The sequence below is a fragment of the Prinia subflava genome, chromosome 25 (assembly GCF_021018805.1).
Source record: "Prinia subflava isolate CZ2003 ecotype Zambia chromosome 25, Cam_Psub_1.2, whole genome shotgun sequence".
Classification (NCBI taxonomy): Eukaryota; Metazoa; Chordata; class Aves; order Passeriformes; family Cisticolidae; genus Prinia; species Prinia subflava.
The window spans coordinates 3399327-3414225 of NC_086271.1; the positions used below are offsets into that span (position 1 = coordinate 3399327).

The 14899-nt window shown below is 39.2% G+C and overlaps 1 long non-coding RNA gene across 1 annotated transcript; it reads right to left on the reverse strand.

Annotated features, from left to right (window-relative positions):
• Positions 1–1083: 1083 nt before the first annotated feature.
• Positions 1084–14238, reverse strand: LOC134562000 (uncharacterized). Its single transcript, XR_010083040.1, has 3 exons — positions 14145–14238; positions 2046–2143; positions 1084–1321 (listed from the first exon to the last, which is right to left on the reverse strand). It is a non-coding gene; the product is annotated as an uncharacterized LOC134562000 (long non-coding RNA).
• Between the last annotated feature and the right edge of the window lie 661 nt (positions 14239–14899).

Below are 14899 nucleotides of genomic sequence, written 5' to 3' on the forward strand. Positions count from 1 at the left end.
CCCATCAACACATCCCTACAGGTACAAACATGAATATAAACAGCACGTATAATCTTATCCTTTTTTCTTTTCTTTTCTTTTTTGTTTTCATCTTTGCATTATAGCAGTGTCTGGAAATACCAGCCAAGAACAATGTCCTTTAAAGCTCTGTGAGAATACAGTCCTGAGCCATAAAGTCCTTGGTATTAACCCAATAAAGTATGCAAGGAATTAAAGAGAAACAAAACCTAATGTGCAGATAGAAACTGGATCAGGAAAAATTCTTTCTCTGCCTCTTTCAGTCCAGAAAATTACTGGGTCTTTCACCCTTACTGAGAACAACCGTAAGCAGATGAAACACTTGCTCATCTCAGAAGCTCAAGTTAGGAACATTTCAATGGAAACAAAAATGCCAACATAGACAATATGAAAAGGGAAAATACTGCTTTGATAACACCTCAGAAGAAAGGAATGAGGCCCAAAGCTTTGATAGGTATCTGTGGCAGGGTCCCACAAGGTTCCACAGTTAAGCAGGGGGGGCATGGGGAGATGGCCTTGCTTGCCATGTGGTGTGTAACACCTTCCAGGTGATGACTGCCAGTGAAAGAAGCAAGGCTTTGAAATTCTGGTTGGAAATTTTACTATTTTATTATAAGATATCAGCATTCCAAGTGGGACAATGAGGGGCAAAAAACCAGCTTGATAGACAAGACTTTTACTTCTTACCATGAACTGATTTGTGGTGCTGGCAAACAACATTTGCAGCAATTGGCAGAATTGAAAATCTACTTGCAAAAGGTGATTTGCAAGAAAGACTTAATACAGAGCTGGTTGTTCCTGTGCTATTTTTCAATCCAATCTATTGCTTCTTTTACATATCACTGAACATTTTCTGGCAATCATGAGCTCTCATCCAATATCTTGTTTAAAGCTGAAGTTGGGGAAACCTGGTTCTCTGCAAAATCACACCAGTTGCAAGCTGAATGCTACAAGAAAAGGACCCTTACAAGAAGCCAAACACGACAAAGTTAAAACCTTAACCACATTATACATGGAGTTTTTATTTTACTGTAAAATTTGAGCTGTTTGGGACTTGGAAAACATCATTTAGACAAATTTTTTAACACAGAAGAATTGTTCTGAAAAAGAAAAAGAAAAGAGCTCTCACTGAAAAAAATTAAAGTCCAGGAAAAACTTGATCAGAGGAAAGGGGAAGCACAAATGAGGGAAGAGAAAGCAAAGTGAAACAATGTCAGAGGTGGGATTGTTTCTGTCAGTGCTCTTCCATCTTCCTTGTTCACTTCTCAGTGGGTCTCTCCAGCTGTCGTTCCTGCATGAGGAGCTGTAATAGAAATAACCAAATTTAGTAAATCTGGAGCAAACTAGTGTCGTACAGAAATTGTTTACCCTGGAAGAATTAGCAGATGTACCTTTAATGCTGAAATGTGGGCACTCGGGGAGAATTCCCAGCCATAGCAAAAAGGACTGGAATGTCAGCCCCTCACCACAGTTCAAAGGCATCAGGAAGCAGCCAGCTAACTCTGAGGAGACAGCTCTGGTCTGCTGACACCCTGTTTTTGGAGAAGTGGACACCTGTATCTCCATCTGATTTGCACCAGTGAATATTAGTCACTGCAGCAAAGGTAATGTCCAAAAAATCTGTACCTGGAGGCTCCGTGTTCATTCCATCCTCTGCCCCTCCAGCCCTATCAACTGGTGTGCAGATGAGACTGATCCTGTGCTTCTCTGGGGTCTCTGGGGACACAGCTGAGGGATGTCCCCCAGCCCCAAGCACGTGAGATGCTCCTCACAGGAGTAACACCTCTGGCCTTTGGACTGGCAAGAGGTTTGAGCCCATCCTGGCCACATCAGTCCTTAAAACCAATTCCTGCATCTGCATTTCTGCCAATTTGGCCACAGAAAGGTCAAATCTGCTTCAGGCTGTTGCTTCAAATACTCTTTTAATGGGCAGCTTGTGACAGCAAGGGCAACTGTCTGCAGACAATCTCAGACTGCACAGCTTTGCTGAATGAATGCCATCCTGAGTCAATACCTCCACTGTTTACCTTGAGAAGATGAAAATCAGATGAAACTCCTGAGGTTTTTGGCAGGTGGAACAATTTTCCCCGTAAGGAACAGGAACAGTGAGTTTGAATCTGTATTCCTGAAATACAACAAAGGTACTCAATTAATTTGGAGAAGTCACAATCAATTTCTAAACTTTCATTGAGATACCATAAATAATGTTTTGCAAGCTTATTAATTTAATAGCTCTGATATTCATTCCGTTTCATCATGTGTTTGCCAGGCTTTTATTCATTTTGATTTGTTTTTTCCTCCTCAAATGTTATTTTAAATAGCTCTCATGAAATAGCTGCATAATAAGTGTACCCTTTTGTTCTTCTTCAAGGAAGCTCAGCAAAAGCATAACAAATAATAAAGCTGATAAAAGGATACACGAAATGCATACCAAAATCCTGAGTTTGTCTGATGCAAGTGCCTTTTAACTTCAAGCTAAGACATCTCTCGTCTGAGAAGCTCTTGGGCAATGGATTGAAGCCAGAGCCAAGTAGTGGAATTCTGGTTTTACCCTCCTCATTTTATCCTTCTGACTGTAAGTGTGCAATATAATAATGTGTTATTTGGCCATCCAGCTCAGAGGTAAGAGGGCCCTTTCATGGCTTTCAACTTTGCTGGGTGAGCGAGAATTAAGATGAGTTGTTAACAAGAAAACAGAATACATAATGATCATGGCAGAGCCTAAAATAAATTATGACATTTATGCTCACACACTTATATTTTGGAGAGTGGATGTGACTGAACAAGGCAATTATCTCTAATTAGGAGGGGCTAGGGTCATTCCGTTAATTATGTCCATCACAGCTAGTTAACAATATTGATTAACAAGATAAGAAGCAGAATAAGCCGTTCATCCCTGAATGGGGTTGTTATAGATTTCCTAGTGAATTCCTACAATGTATTTCAAAAGGAAAATTACAGAATTGGAGGTGCCATAATTCCAACAAAGCCTGATTTCAAACAGGCTCTTCTGAAAAACATTCCTGAAACAATCTGCTTTTGTTAATATGGAATAATTATGGAGCTAAATAAACATACAAGAGCATTCCATAAGTGTGCCTGACACACACAGAGAAAACACTCTTTGATCCTTGAAGCAGAAAAAATTTCAGGCCCAAACTTCGCAAGGGCTGGAGACAAAGACAAATTAAAATGTGATTGACTGTAAGTGATTAAGAAGAATGCAGATCTGCCACAACAAGTCCTGGACAAACTTGGAAGGAGTTGCCTAAGAATGGCTCAGTGCAATCCCTGGTTTAACTCAAAAACTGTCCGCGGAATCAAATTATGAAATATTTTGTCTGTGAGATATTATGAAAGAGAAATACAGACATGTATGTTCACACTCACAGACACACTTGCTCCTCCTTCACGTTTTGCAATAAAATTCTCAATCTGTGAGATGTCCTGCTATTTTCAAAACAAAAATCAGATTTTTCTTACATTTTTCTTTTCCTTTTTTTTTGTTTATGTGCACGTGTGCTTTACTGGTTTTTTTCCTTCTGCATTCTGTCAGAACACCGTGATTGATCCCCAAGTTTGGTGGCAGGCAACCAAGTGGGTATCAAACATCCGTGGTGCTTCTGAAGCACCCGATGCCAAACTGCAAATTGGAAACGCTCTCCTGGTTGCTCCACTGACAAAAGAGATCCTTGATGTGCAATTCCATTCCTCATCCCTCTCAAGCCATTCTCAGGCAGCTGAGAGGAGACAGCAGCAGCAGCAGCAGAGGATGTGCCTGACTGCTGGCATGTCAGCCAGACGTTATTAAAAACAGTGGGGGCAAGAAGAAAGATGAGAGGGAAGGCTTTTGCTGCTTTGTTCTGATGCTGGAAAGCTTGTTTGGGAAGAAAGAGTTCCTGGATGCAGTGACATAGATATAAAGGCTTGATGCAATGAAGGCATCCAAACTTTCTCTGTGTATTTTAGATAATGAAATTTTCAGATATGTTCCATTTTGTATTAAAAGAACACATATGCTAAAGTAATCTGATTTAGAAACCTTTGTTCCTATATCTTAATATATTTATTTTCATATCTCCAGCCAAGCAACTATGCCAGAATTAACACAAAAGCAAACTTATTCTGACCCTGTGTATAAAATACAAGTTCTTGGTCAGGTTCAAAACCATCTTCTGACATTCACTGCTTCAAAATTAGGAATGCAAAAAATAATACTTTTTAGAACATAAAGCAATCACTAATTGTTAACAATAATATTTAAATTGCTCTCTAAATGAAAACATTTAAGAAGCATTTAACTACAGTACTCACAGCAAAATTAAAGCTATGGTTGGGCAGCTAATAACTACTATCCTCATTTAGCAAAGAATTAAACCCTCTCACAACACCTGCTCCAGACTAGAGATATTATCGAGTAAACACTGAAGGGAAAAAAAAACCCTTTCTACTGGAAATACACAACTTTTTTTTTTTTCCCCATAATGCTTGTTTTGGTAGACAGATGCTTTAGGAAAGTTTAACACTAGAAAAATGTGTTTTACATGTGTTTTAAATGTGTTTAACACTAGAAAAATGTGTGTAAATGTAAAATACCAAATTATGCCACCAAGAAAGAGATGCAAAGCATTTTACATGGACTGTCAGAACTTTGACTTTTTTCAAACCTTGATACCGTGGTGTTCCAGGAAATGCTGCAAGTCAAAGCCTGACAGTGAGCTCCACAGCATTCTTATTCCTTACTTATAAATGTAAAATTATCTCCCCCCCAAAAAATCAATAAAATACAGACTATCATCACTGTGCCAGTGAAATGGCATTTCTTTCACACCAGTACTTTTGACAACGATACAGACAAAGTTTCCAAATGACCTGAGAAGGTTCCAGAAGAGGTACTCCCTAGAGATGCTGCAGCATAAAGACAACTGAACAAATGAAAGCGTTACTAAACTGAACTATAAACCTCAGAATGTGGATATTTTGAGAATCAGTCATACTGGAATAAAATGTGTTCTGCATGAAAAACTAATTGGCTTTACAATTCAAACATAAAAGGCAGAAACATGGATGATTTCAAGATTACAAAATAAAAGACACCATCCCAGATCTACTTTGGGGCAATGATGATGTTGGTATCAAAAGGCTGTAGCTGAGACTGGTTCATACTAAAAAGCAGTTTCACCAGTGCAGATCTGTGATCAGGGAAATTACAACCTCTGTGGTGACTCCTTGTGAGCATCAGAGGAGAACTGAAGATTCTGGGTGCAGATGACCGAGGGGAAACTTTGCCAGAATGCTGGGAACTTCTGGAATAATTCTAGAGTTGATGGTAAAACTTGATTAAACTATGCTGCTGTTTACGGATCCTAATGCTTTCAACATTACAAAGCACAAAGCAAAACCTTTTTTTCTCATTAAGCACAGAAAACACAATTTCTAACCGCTTTTCTTGAATGCCACATGATATAAACTACAGTCTAACCACATTGTTCTTAAATTTGCAGTAAATCCCCCCTTCTTTGAATTTCCTGGGGCTGAATACTCCAGCGTGTCTTCTGTGGTTAAAGTCTATAATGTGTCTTTCTTTTTATTCACTATTTCTCCCCCTTTGCAGTCTTTGAAAGAATCTTTCTCCTCTAAACCACTGCATTTTTACAGCTACCAAGTCCTTCATGTTTCTGTCAACAGAAAGAGGCTTTGAACAGGATCAGGTATAATTACATCAAGCCTTTCTATTGTTATCACTATATTTATTAAAGAACAGCAGACTTTGTAAGAGGCTTTTTAAAAGACATTATGTTCCAGCTCTGTGGCACAAGTCTTTCTATTTCAGCTCACATTGCAGCTGTCCTGGAAAAAGTCAGGTTTGTAGAAATGAGTGTAATTTCTTCCTTGAGATCTGTTCATCAAGGACCATGAGTTGTGGCTCAGCACATACCTCAGCATCCAAAAAACCAATATTTGCCTTCATTTTGAGTTGCCAATATTACAGAAGCCACTAACTGCAAAATCTGGAAGCTTTGTAGGACCAGTGCACTTAAATCAGTGCATTCCTGTACCAACAGGAAAAGCACAACCCTAAGCTCCAAAGAGGAATGAGAAGCAAAACAAAACAGAAAATTCTGTGGCATGTCAGCCCCACTACCTGCCTCGTGATACTTCTTCACAGATTAAGTAGGAAGCATCTGCTTATCTGCAGTTGCCAGGCTCTTTCGTTTCCAGTTATCAGGTCCTCTGCTTCTTCTGCCTCTCCTTCATGTTCCTGCAGTGTCCCTCCCGTGCTTCTCTGGAGCTTGGACATTTCCCAGACAACACAGGCACCAACTGCACTTATTCTTCTGATCTGCTTCTAGGAAGAACAGCAGTTCCAAGCAGTACTAACCTCCATGTAATCAGGCAGAGTTGTCATATTTATCCTGACTTGCCGACAAACTGCTGGCCATTTAATTCCCAGTTTCATTTGATTGCAATGAAAAGCTTTCTTAGGTGAAGGGGTTGCCTGCCTTAAGCAAGTGCCAGAGCTTGGCAGTCCCAGTTCACTGTTACTGCAATGTCCACCTCCTCACCAGGTGAAAATGTGGATACGTGGAGAAAGAAGTAGCACAGAGGCCAGCACAGTGAGGTGACAAAGCTGCACAGCTCACCTTGCACAGATCCCAGATTTTCTCAGAAAGCCCAGCGGCACAAGGCCATCAGGGCTCCCAGCTTCTCCAAGCTCCAGAAAAAGCAGGAGCTGCTTGCCAGGCTTTGCAGAGGCTGTCCCAGCTTTAAAGGATGTGACTGCGAGCAGCCAGGTGATGGAGGCTGATCCTAAATATGAACCTGGGGTGCTGTGCCAGGCCTGTTCCAAGGCAGCACCGGGTCTGGGGTCTCCTCTTTCCTCTACATCTCCCCCAAGGGAAAAAAGGAATTCTCATGTTCTAAATGTGGCCATAAAGTTGGGCATCCTCTGTCTGAATGCAGATGTAATGATAACCAGGGATGTGTTATCACATTTGTCTATTAGGATACAGACATTGTCGATGAGGCACAGCAACCAGGGCTGGAAGAGAATCCATGGGATTTGTCCTCCTGGCCCTTTCAAGCAGGCAAAATCTCAAATGCACCAAGTGTCTCTAAGGGAGCTGAGGTTTGCTTTGTCACAACAGAACGTCGTGTTCCACCGTGGCGAACTTTTTTCCTTTTAAAAATAGATGTGTCGGGCACGAAATCAAGCCAGACACAAAGCACAGTCCCCAAGAGTCCCCAAGGGCAGAAGGCCGGATCGCGCCCAGGCCGTGCCGCAGTCGCTGCTCCCGCCCCGCCGCTGACGGGGCCGCGGCTCCGCCGGGACTGCGGCGCCTCCTCCCGCCGCTCCCGCGGCACGGGCTGCCGGGGAAAGGCCTCCGGAGACCGGGATTTGTCCGCTTGGTCCCTCCCACAGGTGCCTGCGACAGCCATTGCTGAGGTAAGACAAAACTAAATCGGCTCCTCAAGAGGGTGCTTTGTTTTCTGCGTCACCCAGATGGGCACCATACCTGTGAACGAGGGTGGCTCACAGGAAAGCCACCAGCCTTGTGGCCATCCCAGTGAAGGACAAACATGTCCTTAGAGCCCTTGCCATGTCCCAGCAGGACTAAAGAGCCCCGAGTGACTGAACCACCCTCATTTGCCTTTCTGCACCTCGGGATAGATCAGACAGGGCAGCCAAACAAAGTCCTGGTCCAGTTGGGTCATTTAGTCACTCAAATGCACATTTCCCCTGACCCCAAGTTCATTATACTCCTTCCACTGTGGCTCAAAATTACATTAGCAACAGCCAAAAGAGAAAATAAAAAAGCACATATGCTTAGGAGATTATAGATAATTATGTCACATATTTTACCTGTTTCACCTAGAGTCTGCCAGAGAGCCACCACATTTGTTATTAGCACTGACCTCTTCACACCATGCAGTGCATGAAGAGAGTACTTAAGGAACTTTCTTGTCCTAAAATTAACCCAAATAATACCAACAAGGAAGAGTGAAGGATTAAAATGTCAGTTTGTTCTGAGACAGAGAAATCAAACACTTTTTAATGTGTTACGACTCCACATTTTTTTGAAGCAAATTTGCAAAATTTCTTGTCTGCTTTGGGCAACTGCAAGGTTTGTTCCTCACTAAACCACAGTGACACCTTCCAAAAGTTCTACATTGTCCTTAGCTAATTTTCAAATTTTCATAAATAAATTGGAAGGTTGCCACACCTCCCTCTGGGTTTTTTAATGTCTGGAAATACAAACATGGGTTTCCAGACTTTTTCCAACAATATTTTTTTTAAAAAATATAAATTTACTTCAAGAATTTAAACTTGAGAAAATACAAAAAAACACTTGGAATTTTTGAGGGAAGTATGATAAACAGTGAATTTTGATAATCTGTGTGATTCAGTCAGAAAAACACCTGCCATGTGAGATGCAAACAATGTCTGCAGTGGTGCTATTTGCTCTGTGAATCCAAATGAGCCCGTTTGCAAAGGTTATCACAATGTTATTTAATTACTGTTTCTGATACCACAGGCCAAGCCTATCACACACAAGTCATATAGCTTAGAATAATGATGATCTAACAACACGGGTGAAGGGTTCACAGGGCGGCAAGTTTAAGTCACCCAGAGCTGATCAATAACCGATTTCAGATTTAAAATTTGTGCCCACGTCAAGACACTTTGGTCAGAAGAACAGATGAGCTGCACATTCCCACAGTGGCAGTGCTTTCTCTTCTGTGACAATCTGTTTAAAAGTAACTTTTAGTTACAGAATAAGGTCTTGGATGAAGGTCTGCAAAGCCTCAGGCAGATCTAGGTAACTGTATGCCCTGACACTGATGGTAGGGATGCGGCAAGTGTGACTTAAAATAAATTTATATAACAACATAATTATTCTGAACATAAGTAAGCTAGAACAGTGAAGTCCGAGAGACACTTGCTCAGAGAACCAGAAAAGAAAAAAAAGGGGAAAGATAAATTAAATAATGGGCACAGGAACAGGAGTGAGGCTGTGACTAATACAGTGAATATTCTGTCACGGCATACTACACCTGAAATGATTCTCAGGGAAAGGTTTCAAAACTTCTTCGTGAGCAGGCAGTGCCATCAATACCCCTAAATTATAAGTGTGAATCTCTGCCTGTCTTTTCTCTTTTGTAACTCCTCTTACCTGCAGTGAGTCAGGGTGGGCATTTCCTGCTGCCCTGAGTGGAATTACTCCGTGTTTGATGAGATTTCTTATCCACAGACTGAACTGAAAAACTTGAGCCTGCATTTTCAAATAAATCCAGAAATAAGCATGTAATTCCTCATGGGACATTACAGTGCATGATTTTTTCAAACCACTCGGTATATCCAAATCCACTTTAAGAGAGGGGGGGAAAAAAGGCAGCAATGTTCCTATTGCTTCATTATTCCTGCAAGAAATTATCTTTCCCAGCACTGATTCCATCCCCTGTGCCAGATTTAATCGGGAAGGCAGAACACAGTAAGTTTCTTTCAGAGCTGGTTTCAAGCAGCCAAAAGCAACTATATAAACAAACCAAAAATAAAGTAGGTAAGAGAATGAAAATCACCCTTATTCTTTTTGCAAAGATAAAATCTTCATTTTTGTGAGAACAAAACTTGTTTTGCCATTTGTTTTTCATTAGTACTAAAAGAACATGAAATTTTAAATCACAATTACACATAGTTAGAGCTAACCTGGGACTCTTAGTCTGGATGATGCCCTAACTTCAGAAATAAGAAATAATTAGGTTTTGCAAAGAGGAAGGTTCCATACATACTGAAAGCAACGTCTTTGCTGTTATACTCACATTTTCCCCCAAAGGCTTTTGTGAAAAACTACTAATTTTATGATCTGACCATAACAGACATTGTGATAGCATTTTCTCCTGTCTGAAAAACTTGAAGTCATGGCAAATATTGACACTCATCACCATTTGGCATGTTTTTAGTGGAAAGGAGGACAGTAAACAGTTCGTGTGACTGTGATGGGGAAAAAAGTAAATTCTAAAACTGGATACAACCTGAACTTCAAAACAAAAAGATGTGATGGAAACAGCTCTATACAATTAGGAAAAATTCCTTCATTTCTGATCATTAATAATATGTTTTATTGTTTGGGTTTTTTTCTTTTTCTTCTTTCTAAAAGAATCAAAGGAAAACTTATTTGAGGGAGCTTAACTTGAACTTTAACAAAGTTTCAGAAGTTCAGCCTTCTTGTCTGTTTACTCCACCAAGGAAATGTTTTCCACTTAAGCAGCACATTCATCTAATTAAATTAAATTAATCCATTCTATATCCCTAAGGTTGAAAGCAGCCACATTTTCATTTATTTATGTGTTATTTTCCCTAGATTCTGAAACTAGTGGCAAAAAAAAAAAAAAATGCAGTGGAATTAATTTTGGAGATGCATCTGATTTATATTATTCCTTGCAGCAAAACTATTCCCTTTCTGTGGTTAAAGCTGCTTCCCTGATACCTCCCATCTGCAAGGGAAAGTGACTACAAATTTTTCCTCTTTAAGGGAAAATGTTTCCAGCAATCTCTCACTTTCACATAATGGGATTATATAAAAAAAAGAATTGGAACTGTCATGAATAGTTCCCTTTTGAGGACTCTTACTGAGTTCTGGACATGTTTCCCTGCCTAAAAGTTCATAATGTGCTATAACTAAATTAATACTGGTGAGAATTTTCTGTTCCTCCTAGAAAAAAGACAAAATATGTGCTGAGTTACACTCTGAAACTGAGTTAACATTGTGCCAATTATAAATGCTACTGCTCTGATGTGAATAAGGGTGGTTTATTAGCATGTCTTGCTGCTTTTCCTCATATCATTTAGATAGTGCTCCCATCTCAATTTCCTCTCGTCACACATTGCCTGTAGAAAAGTGTGAAGCCAATCTAGATGTCAGATTACTCTCAGATCATAACAAAAAACAAAAAACAAAAAACAAAACAAAAAAAAAAGTCAAAATACCATGTTAAAAGTGTAGAGCTGTCCTTTTTAAGATTTCTAGCCAAGAGCACTGTTTGAAAGAAAAGGAGAAAACCTCTCTTTGTGCCTGCTATTTGTAGGTCTCTGAGAAAGTTCTAGGTTTCAACTAATTCAAAATTATTCGTGTAAAATAGCAGGGCTCAAATTCTCTGCTACATCAATCCCACCTTTAAATTCATGCACAGATTATTTGATCCTCCTAAAATCATCACCAATAATGCACATGATTTTGGTGCTGCAATTTATTACCCTTGGCCTGAAGCCTACAATGGAAACCTTTGTTGGAAAGGACTTTTTGCATGGCCCTTGCCCATGGTCAAACAGATCAGTGAAACCTGAATTGGACCAATGGCTCTGGGCATGGATTGGAAACTCAAGAACTGTCAAGATCTATGTAATCTTTTTGCAGAATGAAGAAAAATTTGCCATTAACTCACAAGTGTTTTCACTTTGGGTATATCATGTGTCTTCCTTCTCAGCTATAAACAACAGGGTTGCAGCCACATTATAATTCATGCGCAAAATATTTGCATTTTTCCATAAATGTGTTTCAAATTTCATCTCATGCACTTCGGTCTGGAGGGTATCTGTATTCTCTAGATCTCGTTATAAATTGAAAATATGCACATTTTCATTTTTATCCAGCCAAGCTTTTTGTCCACACCAATATTCATGCTCTGATCAGCTGAAGTGATTTGTCAATTTGCATCAAACCCAATGTTTGTAGTTCATTGGCTTTTTAAGGAATAGGATTGGGTTTTTTCCAAATGCTTCTTGAAAGATATATTTTTACATTGCCAATCTTATTTTTCAAGCTCTTAAATTTTTTTCACAGTAGTTCTTATCTGATGAAAAAGTGAAAATATTTCATAGATGCCATTAAATATTACATACTTCCAATGCTTTCCATGAAAAAAACGCCAACTTTTTCTGAAAATACAGTGGTTCAGTCACATCCTCACTTCCAGCCAGCTTTCCTCTCAACATGAACACTGATCACAGTTCACTTCAAACACTCTCAAACAGGAACCAACAGCAAAAATATACATTCAGATCCCACTGGAGTTAACAACAGTTTACAGCAGTGTGAAAGTTAAGGAAACCTGCAGTTTGAAACAAAGAATGCATGATTTTTCTGCCTTTTCAAAATGTGGCTTTTGATGTTAATGATTTGGTTACTGACAGTGATGCTTCTGCATCTGTAATTTAAAAAAACAGGGCTTGCTTTTAGAGAAATAACAACAGAGAAAGCCAATATCATTAAGTTTGCTGAATTTGTTTTGTATAGTTATTAGTCATTGCTAAAAAGCAACCCTTCCACTGTAAACTGACTGTTACAACACAGAAATGGAATTGAATTTTTGCCCAGTAGGTCCTGGATAATTTTATGAAATTTTTGAAAAATTGCAGGTTTTTTCTCTAATGCAGACAAATATAATCTATTCAATCATTTCCTGATTCACAGATGCACCTCACAGACACTACCTTGTCTCGCTACTGAGCTGGGAGACAATTGGCAAAGACTTCCTCTTATCAACTCCCTTGTTCAGTTGACAAAGATAGAAGCAAATGAAATTCCTTTAATTTCACTGGAGCATCACTCCAGTGCCTGCTGGAAAGAGCCACAGCAGCAGTTTCAGAGGTGTGAGCGTTAAACAAAGATGCCAAATCCATTTTGTTCTGTTGACAAGAAATAAATTAGAAATGAGAGTCCAGAGGTGTGAACCAGTACAGTTTGTACTTGGGTAACATTTTTTCTGTTAGATGCTGTATGTTAAATAGTAAGTATTTTACAGTTTTCATCAAAATCTCTGTACAAATCCCCTTAGCTATAAAAACCAAAGGAATGGGAATGTATACAGTTAAAACCCAATGTTTTTTAAGGCTGATCCAGCCTTTTTTACTCAGTTTACTCAGCTGTAAAAAAAACCAAGAGCATCAGGTGATTGTTCATTCACAAGAATCTGCAGGATCAGGACGTTTTTGATAGGCAAAGCTTTCCAAAACTCTTCCTTAGATGCATTTGCGACACCAAAATTCCACTACAGAGTAGAAGAGGATCCTGATTTGCTTTATTAAAAAGGTGTCGGTAACTAAACATGGATATCTTCAGTCATGCCATAAGTGCTTTCATTTACTTTGTGTGCTTTCTTGCTCTCAGAAAACAAATGAATTTTACCAAAGTAAAGTAAGAAAGGGCATCCAAACTATTCAGTGATGAGCAGATTCCCTCCTTCACTAAACTACACAAAAGCCCAAGACAGGAAGTTTGTTTTCCTTCCCTTCAGTTTGATATTACATTTACTTCTGAAGACAGAAGTTTAGTTAAATAAAAACTGAGGCTTTCCCACTGAAGAAGTAGACTCGGAAAAGTGGCTTTAAATGCGTGTGTGGGGTGTGAATCCTCACTAAATGTGTATCCCAGGAGTGGCAGAAAGTGTAGTTCTTGTCTTTCTAAAGGACTTTGAAGGCAGAATAGCAGAAATGACTGAGTTTCAGCATTTCTAGAAAGCTGCCTTCACCCTGCACAGATAAATTTGTTTTCAGAAGCACCACAAGCTTTATCACCTTTCAGTGACAAAGCTTCATCACCTTCTGCTGAAGAGTATTTCCAAAACAGAGGAAGGAAAAGGCCAAGAGCATATCAGTTTAGGTTCTTAGTCCCAAATTTAAACTAGTGTAGGCTTTCATACTCATTGATGGGGTTTAACAACCAAGAATTTCAGTTTACAAACTCCTGCCAATTGTTTACGAACATCTCAGTCAGTGCTGAGGTTTCCAGTTGACTTTGAGCAGCGTCCAGGAGAAGAGAGTTTGAAGACAATACTCAAACACCACTCCCCTGGTATGCAAAGGCTTCTTTACATTGTGCAAAGCAACCTTGAAGTGACCCAAATTCATAATTGCACCATTTCAAGGGTGCTGTACATTGCCAGAGCTCACCAGATAAAAGGGGTTATAGCAAACCCCCAGAATTCTTCAGTATTATGGCTTTACATTCCTTGTTCCTTCCATTTTTGAAATACAGCACGTATTATCATAGGTAGTTATATCTGCATATTACAAGCAATTACTGGGCAAAGTGCTTTTCTTTGTCAAAGTCATTGGCAAAACTTACATTATCTTCAGAGCAAACAAGCTGAGATCAGATCGCTGTGCGCACTGAAAGTGAGGCGTGCTGCAGGAGAAGGGAGATGGAGGCTGCATTCATTTCAAACACGCGCTCTACAAAAGAGAAGCACAGCTCAAAGACTCTTATTAATATAATGAAACCTGACTTCCCTTCAAAGAACATACAGAAAATTTTTTATTTCAACTCTCAGCATAAATATTTGGTAAAAAACTTCACTGCGGGCTTATTGTCATGTTACTGAAACATGCAGTTTTTCACTCTCTGTGGGTTTTGTATTTAAGGTATAAATTATAATTTTCAGGGGTATATCTGAATCATAAAGAGCAAAGATGACTTTATAGCTATTTCATTGTTTTGGAAACAGTGCTTCACTCAGGTTTATAGCCCATTAAGACAGTGTGTTTTTCTTGTATGATCCCCTCCTGTGCAGTACTAATTTAATTTCAACACTATGGTTTGAACACTACACATACAATTAGTTTCTATCAGGAGTGAAAGCTCTTTCACTCAAGGTCAAATTATAAAAAGTCTACTTAGCAGGATGAACTGATAATTTCAGATCAAATAAAATCAGTCAAAGCTCTATTTTTGATTTTTTCCCCTAATTTACTTGAGCCAATCTAGAAATTTTATAACTTTAAAAAAAAGATTTTTTTGCTATTCATGTTATTCCTCCACATATACTGAAATTCATTTTTTTAGCCAAGTAACAGCAGCTATCTACATAGATAATTAGAAAA